This window comes from Gavialis gangeticus, unplaced genomic scaffold, assembly GCF_001723915.1.
Source record: "Gavialis gangeticus isolate Ggan-Ray unplaced genomic scaffold, GavGan_comp1, whole genome shotgun sequence".
In the NCBI taxonomy this organism is placed as follows: domain Eukaryota; kingdom Metazoa; phylum Chordata; order Crocodylia; family Gavialidae; genus Gavialis; species Gavialis gangeticus.
In genome coordinates, this window is record NW_017729031.1 from 104,220,098 (window position 1) to 104,229,819 (window position 9,722).

The window sequence follows — 9,722 nt, forward strand, 5'->3', positions numbered from 1 at the left end:
CTATGGGACCTGAACCTGTTCAGCCTCCAAAAGAGAAGGCTGAGGGGGGATCATGAGCCTTGTTATAAACTAGTCAGGGGGGATCAGCAGGCATTGGGGGAGTCACTGTTCCCCCGAGCACCGCCAGGAGTGACCAGGAATAACAGTCACAAGCTGGCAGAGGGTAGGTTTAGGTTAGACATCAGGAGGTGCTATTTCACAGTCAGGGCGGCTAGGGTCTGGAACCAACTTCCAAGAGAGGTGGTGCAGGCTCCTACCCTGGGGGCTTTTAAGAGGAGGTTGGATGACCACCTTACTGGGGTCATTTGACCCCAGTGCTCTTCCTGCCATGGCAGGGGGTCAGACTAGATGATCTGCTCAGGTCCCTTCGGCCCCTAGAAACTGTGAAACTAACTATGAAACTATCATGAGCCACGGTGCTGAAATCTCACAGGATGCCTGCAGTGCCCAGAGTGCTAGGAGTTGCAGTGCCCAGTAGTGCCCTGAGCATCAGGAGCCCACAGGACACCTGCAGCACCTAGAGTACCAGGAGTCTTTTGAGTTGTAGCAGTGACCAGAATACCCGGAGCCCATAGGATAGTATCAGCAGCCAGGGAGACCATGGCAGGAGAGAGTCCTGCATTGTAAGGTACATGGAGGATGAACTTACTGTACACAGATGCATCAAAAGGTAGTGGTACAAAATAGCACCTGTTCATTTTGGGTACCTCGGAGCATCCCACATGTATATTTGCGCTCTAGCCTTTTGAAATGCTTGAAAAGCCATTTGAAATGTTACATCTGTCCACAGCCAGAGAGAAGCATGCATGCATCTTGCTTTATAGTATTTGTGCTTTCCATTTGCATTTGGCACTCCAGGCTATTCTGTATCATGAACTAGTGGGATGTAACAGTCTGACCTACATTCTCTGCTTGTATCTTCATTGATTCCCTACACAATAGTAAGATTTCCTCATACAGATCCCCCATTAACCTTCCTCTGAAATGAGCAGTGCTGCACATGTTATCTTATCTTGATTACTCTGCCCCCACAGGTATTTAAGCATTTCTTTAGCTAAGTGAATGTCACAGGGTACCCAAATAATTTTTGAAATACCCCGTTCTAAGGGCAGTCTGCCCTACCCTTGTCCATTGTGCCTTGATGTTAACATATATATTGTGGGAGGCTGCCCTGATCTTACTCTAATGACTACCTGACTTGTTGTTGTGGCCTCATGGGCCAATCACATGGCTCCATACCACTCCTACACTATGTCCCATGCCTCCCTACAGGTATTTTACCAAGTGCTGATACAGCCCCTTACTGGGCCTTCCAACTCCCCGACCTCTCTCAGCTGAGCCACTGGCAGATGGGGTCAGGCCTAATTAGAGAGTCAGCTGACTCAGGGGCTGGCAGGTGAGGCTAGGCCTGATCAAGGGAGTCACCTGATGGTCAGGCAGACACCTAATTGGAGGCTGGCTGGCCTTAGACAGGGTACATTACCCAGCAGGAAGGCTGCAGTTCCTGAATGCCAGTAAGGAGAATAACATCATTTATTGTTATCAAAGTGTCACATTCAACTGGGCTCCTTCTGCTACAGTAAGCTGTTTTATGGCAAATATGTAATGGATATCAACTCCATAACTAAATATTTTAGGTGTAGAACTGTACTACTTACCCATAACAATTGTCTATTGTTACATTTCCTTCTTCTCATTGATAACCTCATTGTAGCAGGAGGCTTGGTGCTCCTACTATTTTAAGAGAAGGCAAGCTGTCTGAGAAGCAGCCTGCAGGTGTGCCAGGTGCCAGTTAGGAGGCACATGATCTAGAGAAGCAGGTCTTGCAATTTATAACCCCAGGGCTTGCACTAAGGAAGGGCCATGGAGAGAGGAGCTCTGGAGCAGCAAGATTGCAGCAAGGTTCCTGAATAACACCTAAGCTGAGGTAAGCAAGACTGGTGGTTTGGAGGTTTGGTGAGACTGTAAGGAGTGGTTTGGAGGTATCAACTGGCCTGAGGGTGGGTCCAGGGCCAGAAGGATAGGAGCCAAGTCTGGGACCTGCAACCCGAGAGGGGCAAGAACCAGGGTTAGGGACCCACAACCTGAGAGGGGTGAAAACTAGGGTCAGGGACCCACAGCCCAACAGGGGCAAGAGATAGGGCCAAGGAGCCTGTCAGTCTTAACTGGTCTAGGAGCAAGGCCAGGCCCCAGGGATAGGGACTGAAGGCTGAGGAGGGCCACAGCTGAAGACTGCTGGGGCCAGGGAGCCTAGAGATCTCAACTAGCCTAGGACTGGAGCTAGGGCCTAGGGATAGGGGCCAAAGGCTGAGGAGGGCCACAGTGAGAGACTGATGGGGACAGGGAGCCTGAGGATACAGAGAGAGGCCTGACCCCCCAAGGGGAATGATAATGCAGGCCTGAGTGGAGGGGTGTAATACCCAGGATAAGGAGTGAGTAATTGGTAACATCTGTGAGACTTGGGCTTGGCTACAAAGGGAGATGAGTAAGCCAGGTAATTGGCCCAGCAGTTACAGTGCTCCCCAGTGGTTCCCAAACTGGTTCATGACCCCAAATGCAGTTGCAACATCAGCAGGATATTCTCTCCTGCACCAGGTCCTGCCCACTGGGCTGCAGAGGTCCAGAAGAAGGCTAGCAAGGCAGGGAGCCCCAAGCTCACAGTGGGCAGCTTACATCCTCCCTCCTCCCCACCATGGGCTTCACTCTGTCTGTGCCACCCACAGGGGAGCAGACATGGGAAGGTGGGTGGGGAGCCAGGCTCTGCACTCCGGCCTCAGCAGCTGCTGCTTCCTGCAGGCAGCAGCTGGGTGTCAGGCATTGCTGGGGTAGGGGTCTGCGAGCCCTGGCCTTGAGGCACCTAAAGAGAGTGGGCAGCTGCAGATTGGGAGTGAGGGGCACTAGCACAGCCAGTGGGGTGTGGATTAGGAGTAAGGGGTACCTGGAGGGCCGCAAGTTGGGAGTGAGAGGTCATGCTGAGGAAATAGAGTCATGCTAAAGAAAAGTTTGGGAAGCACTGGCTCTACCCTTTAGCAGAGGGACCAGGCAGGGTGGTGGAGAAGTGGTCAGGAGAGGAAAGTTGAAGCCTACCCTTATCTACCATGGCATCCTGGGTGAGAATTACTGAACCAGAACAGTGGCACTCAACCATCCGGCCATACAGGATAGATGAAGAGCACGGGGCAAGTTTGTGGTTCAGACCAGATCTTGCACATGAGGATTGGGCCCCTGTGCCACCCCCACACACCAGAATCAGGCTTCAATGCCCTTTACCGCCTCTGTCTGGTCCCGCATGTGTGCCTGACCTATCATGCAGGGCTATGGTCTGTGAGGCTCCACATGCATTAAATAACACAGCCCTAAGGACCAGATCTGACCCACAAGCCAAGGGTCAGGCACATCTGATATAAAATATCATGTCTCCTTTGTGCTGTCTACATCATCCCCAGGTATTGCTTAGAGTAACTTGAGAACAGTTCTAACTTGCATTCTTGGCTAATAGACATGAAAGACAAAAACTGTCTCTGAAACCAGCGTTGTATGGAGGCAGCATAATTATACCCCTTGTTCTGGCAGCAGGGCAAGGGTTTTGGATAGGGTCTGTTGAATGGTTGAACATCATCAGAGGAAGTCTGGTGCCCTATCCCTTCAGAGCTCTTATTGCAGGTTTACAGCCAGCAGCTGCCAATGGTGCAGTGTTAAGTACCTGCTGTGCAATAAAGGATATACCCTTCAGTATCCAGGCTGTTATGACAGTGTTCAGTTGTCAGGGCTTTATTCATACCCATCAGATGAAAATGACAGCAGCTGCATCACATCATTGGTTATTTAGCAGAGCAAAACTATTGTCTTGGTGCATTACATTTACATTATCTCTTAAATATACTTTTATCTGGTTTTACTGTGTTTATTACTGCATAATCACAGAGAAGAGAGGCTCTAAAATGTCTGAGCTTTGCATTGACACCCAAGTTTAGAGACAATATGGTATAAAACCTTCCAGGCAATAATCTGTAAACCAATGTATATGTGAAACCCAAGAAAATCAAAGAGGATCAGAGGATTTCTTAGGTTATTTCTTTAATCATATCCGCATTTTGTTTTTATTTAAAATCTTTCAGAGTTTGGCTCCCCAGCATATAGTGTATGTGTTTATTTAATTTATTGTGCATGCAACTTAATGTTAAACATTTGATCTATGATGTGGATGAGCTGAGCAAATGGTAATGGTTTCAGAGATAAATCAACTAAATAAATCTTTAAAACTGAAATGTATTTCTAGGTAGCAGCCTAGCTAGGCATTGAAGATTTACTGAGCTTTGATCTCATGAAACCCCAGCAATTACTGCAATATTAAAAAACAGGAAAAGGCCACACACACTCTTTTCTGTCACATGATCAAGATGAGGTTGATTTGGTATGAAGCACAGGAAATACTGGGAATTGTAAAAGGGTGCCAGCCCCAGGGTGATAGAAAACCCCTGGAGGCTCTCTGTAGTCCCCCTTATTCCGACTCACTTCTAGAAACAGTGTCCCCTTCACTCATCTGCCACGTCTTGATGTTCCTTCTGGTTCTCAAAAGGGAGGCTGCCCGAGGACTTCCCAGATCTGTTCTTCACTACAAGGAACAGCTGGAGATGAGGCGCTCCTACCTTTAGGGCCAATAGCTTAGCTCCGTACTATCCCTACACCATGCCCCACACCTCAGTGCTATTTTTTTTCAGTCTCCTGGGCATTCGGGAGCCCCACACTTTTCCACAGCCTGGGCTGGCCATCCCCCAGCTAACTCAGCCCATGGCTTACATAGCTGTAGCCTGAGCTCTCTCCTGGTCATATGATAACCCCAGTCAACTGACCAGCCTGCAGGGCTACCCTTGAATCCCTGCTCTGCTGGCAGGCTGTGCTCTGAAAACTCTGTCAAAGGGGCCACCCTGCTTTCTAGCAACAGGGCTAGGGTTCCCTGTTACAGGAATGCACAATTTGGGATATGAACAATGTGGAATTTGGAACAGGAACATCTTCTAGAGACAAACTTATAAAGGCAACTGCTCTGTAGTACATGTAACAGTACATGAATACTTTGTATATCTGTGGCAAAGCTGATGGGAAAACAGTAGATATCAACCACCCAGAGGATCCCAGGGTTTGGTTGCAGCATGGGACAGGATGGACCAGGATACCTGGGGAGCACACTGTGAGATGCACCTTCCTATTCCTTTATAGAGTATCAGTACATGTCAGAAGCACTTGCATGGTGTGTTGCTGAAACATGAAAGATCCTCATTTTGGAAAGTTAGACTCTGAACTACAGGGTCTTCAGGCTTCCATCAGCACCAGGTTCTTGTGGTGGTTGTGCTAATGTTATGTAGTGTTTCAAATGAAAATAATTGAAGTTTTGGATATAAGCACTCTGTGCCTTAATAAGGAGACTAACAGAGCACCTAATGCTAGCAACAACTAGTGTGAGTCAGAGCCAGTGATGGAGCTGTACCCTTAAGCCATTTTCTCATACCATTTCTGGCTGTGGTGAACCAGTCAAAGTAGTCAATTTCCCTTGCTTGCTTTGAGTTACTCAACTTCCCTGGTAGTGCTGGACAGAAGACTCTCTGGGCGTGCCTTCACATGCATCTGATCCAGCCTAAATTTACTCTAATGTAAGATACTCTGGTATAAGTGCTTTCAGGCAGGTATCTACACATGCAGGGATTAGTAAGCAGATTTGCTGCTCTTTGCATCAACTTCCTGCAGCCCTGCAATGGGCCCCTCATCCCCAGGAGGACCTTTAGGCTCCAGCTGCAGCTGCCAGCACCTGGCAGCCCTCTTTAAAAGCCAGTCCAGTTCGCTGCTCTCTGGCCAGCCTCTTCCTTGCCCAAGAGCAGCATGCCAAGCACAGGGACAGCACATGGCAGCTCTCTCCTTGGGCAGTCTACCTTTCTGCACTATGGCTGCTCCAACCCCTGCCCCTAGCAGTGGTGATCAGTGCCCCAGGCTCCTGCTGGCCTCTAAGCTGACTGATGGTTGGCCCACGGACATCTCGCCCCACCCAGCTCCCCCACATGTAGTGACCTCCTGCCTGGCTACAGCACGCCATCTGCCTGCCATCATGCAGCTTCCACCAGCAGGGATGTTGATAAGGGGCTCCAGGATGCCACTGCTGGAGCTGCCATCACCCTCCTGGCCCACTGTGCCAGCCAGGACTGGTGGATGCACATTGTCCAGCATACCTAGGACAATGAGTAGTGTCTAGACGCATTCCAACTGACCCAAGCCACTGTCCAGGATCTCCTTCAGCAGCTCTGGCCCCATCTGAAATGGCAGGACACTGGCATGTGCCTGGCCCTCATCATGGACACCCAGCTGGCGCTTGCCCTGCTGAAGCTGGCCACAGCCACCAGCCTCTGGTATGTCAGATATTTGTTCGGTGTAGGCAAGGCCACCATCAGGGAGAACATCCTGAAGGTGTATGGGGCCCTCCAGGACATGCTGGGGCCCACTGTGCTCTGCATTCATGACCCCCTACAGTGGTGGTGGGGTTCCATGCCCTGGGATTCCTCCAGTGGATCAGGGCCCTGGACAGGACTCACATCCCTGTAACCTGCCTGCCTGTGACAGGAGTACCTCTGCTAGAGCCTTTCTATCAGTGACTCCACCCTCCTGTTATTGGCCAACTGCCTACTTACTCTCCTGCCATGCCTTGATCTTAACTGATTAATTAATAGATGTAATTAGCAGGAGGCTGCCCATTGTTTTTGCCCTGGTGCCAGGGGGCGCTATCTGCAGCTCCTTTTCCTCCCCTACACCACAGTCCAAGCCTTGCAGATGGTACTGACATGGTTTTGACCTGGACCCTGCTGTAATTTGGCCCTCTCCTTGACTTCCCTGGGCTTCTACCACCCTGCCTTGTCCCGTGCCTTTCTGGTGCTCTACTGCCCTCTTGCCCTGGGGCTTCTCATGGCCCCCTCACCCTGGGGCTGAGGCCAGTGCACCCCAAAAATGCTGCACCCTCTCTGGTGCCAGGGTCCCCACGCTACTGTGGAGCCCCTATGAGGCTTCCTCCAACCCCTAATAGCCTCACCCAGTCCTCCGGACTTATGAAACTACAAATAAAAAACTCAAGCCCCTGGGCTATAAAAAAGTCTCATTCATCCCTACCAGGGAATTCTCCACCTGTAACAGCAGGCAGGAGCTGCTCGGGCCATCAGGCTTCTCCACTTTGCTTGCCCTGGCAGAGCTCCTTCTCCCATGGCTGCCAGCAGAGCACTGCCCTCCTGGCCTCACTCCTGGGATTTATATGTGCCAGGCCCTGCCCCTTCCTGTCAGCTGACTCCCCAGCAGTTGCCCTAGCAACCAGCACCTGTGACCCTGGCTGCCCTGGTAACTAGCAGCTGGGCTCCTCACTCACTGCTAGGGCTCTCTCCCTAGCTGTTCCTGCTCTAAGGAGCAGGGCACTTGCGTGCTCTGTGACACTGCCTCATGGAGACCGGCCCTAATACAGCCACAGGGACTGGTGGAAAGTGGGAGTTTCGGACCAGGTGTGCCAGACCTGCAGCTGGGCACCATCGTAGTCCTGCCCCTCCTCCTCTGGGACCTCACCTATCTGCTTCTTCCCTGGCTGATGCAGCCCTATACCAGCCACCTGCACCCCCACCAGGCTCACTTTAATTGGTCCCTGTGCTGGACCTATGCCCTCATAGAACAGACCTTTGACTGGCTCAAGGGCCGCTGGTGCACCCTCTCCAGCCACCTTGAGTTTGCCAAAGACAATCTTCCCTGGGTCATTGTTGCAGCCTTTGTGCTGTATAATATCTGTGAGAGCTCCCTTCTGTGAGGCCTGGGCAGAGGAGGCGTGATGGACAGAGGACGCCTGGTGGTGGGAGCATCACCTGTGGTGGCAGCAGCAGCCCCCCCACCAAGGTCCCAGGAGAGCTGCACACCCACCAGCAGGGACGGGGGCACCGGATGCAGGAGGCCCTGGCCAACCACCTCCTTCAGCACTCCCCACTCTAGCTCACCAGCACTTCTGTCTATGGACCCCCAAACCCACCTGCCCCCACCCAACACCGTGTTCACTGCACACACAACTCACAAGAACAAGTTTTTATTTTCCTCACACCAACCAGAACTCTCCTCCATCCCCAACAAACAGAGCCCCCCTGCCCCTCAACAAACAGAGCCCCTCTCCTTACTTCCCTTCGCAACAAACAGAGCCCCTCCACCACCCAACCCACCCACCAAAAGTAAAAAACCTTCTTCCCCATGAAAACTATATACCTTTTGTGGGCCATCCTGGGGTGGGGGGCTGTGAGGTGTGGGTGCCTAGGGGGCAGATCCTGCCGGCAAGTGGCCAGCACCCTGGCCTCTGGCTGCAGGTGTGGATGCTGTACCAAGTGAAGTGGGTGGGGTGCTTGCCCAGGGGTGATGGCGAACAGTGCTCCCCCAGCACAGGCTGCTCTCCCTCTGACAGGAGGAGTCCAGGCCCAGCAGGGCTGATGTGCAGTCCTGGCATTGCTGCAGGCAACTCCAGCTCCATGCCCACATGGAGTCTGAGCAAGCAGTGGGCCTGGGCCTGGGCCTGGGCCTGGGCCTGGGCCTAGCCAGGAGGGGCTGGGTGATGGGGCACCCAGGGTGGGGGCCAGGCAAGGGATTCCTGGTGGCTGGAGGCATCACAGAACCTCCTCCCAGCCCTAGGTAGGGGCCTGCTGTGGGACAGTGGGCAGCTGCCAGGGGGCATGCAGAGTTAGAGTTAGGGGCTGGGCAGCAGGCAGCACAAAGGCCAAAATGGTGTCCAGCACCCAGTAGTCATCATCCATGGCCAGCATTGCCTGGCCCAGGATGGAATGCTGCTCCCGTAGCACCTGGAGCTGCTACCACTCCAGGGCCAGGAGCTGTGCCCAGAACTCCCATTCCACCCGGTCCCACTCCTCCTTGCACCAGTCCTGCGCCTCTTCACACCAGTCCTGCACATCCTCACAGGTGACATCCTCTGCCTGCCAAGCTCATGCATCCCCTGTACATTCCTGTGACACCGCCACCAGCCGCTGCAGGAGGATGGTGCAGTCCATTGTGCACCTCTGGCAGAGCTGGCACATCTGCAGTGCCCCGGCTATGGATGGTGGTGTCCCTGAGGCCACATCCCAGCTTCCACAGCTGCAGGACCTGTAGAGCCATGAGACAGAAGCTTTTTATGAAAGTTTATAACATTTCACAGATAAGATGCTCTGTACCAGGGGATGTATGCTGCCTGGCCTCAGATCAGGGGTCAACCATGCACAGGTGCTTAGGGATCATGGTAAGTCATCTGGAAGCTAGGCAGCTGCTGGCCAAGCCCCCCATCCACGTGTGCTCCCCCAGGGCCAGCAGACCACTGAGTGCTGACCACGTAACCAATGGAGCACGTTTGGCAATGCAACTGCTCTGCATCCCTGCCTCCCTGCACCCCTGCAGGGCAGTGGGACTCCAGCACCTACCCTGCCCTCAGCCATTCCCTTGACCGCCCCTGGAAGCACCACTGAGCTCTCATTATCCCAGGACCCAGCCTAGCCTGAACCTCATTTACCCCTGCTCCTGCCCCACTTCCTCCTGTATGGTGGGGGTCTCCATCTGCCCCCCACATCCCCTTCCCTCTCTGCTGCCCTGCCCCTTTCCTGCACACACACTTACCTGCTGGGGGGGCGGGTCTGTGTATGTGTCTGTGTGTGTGTGTCTGTCTGCATCTGCATGTGGGT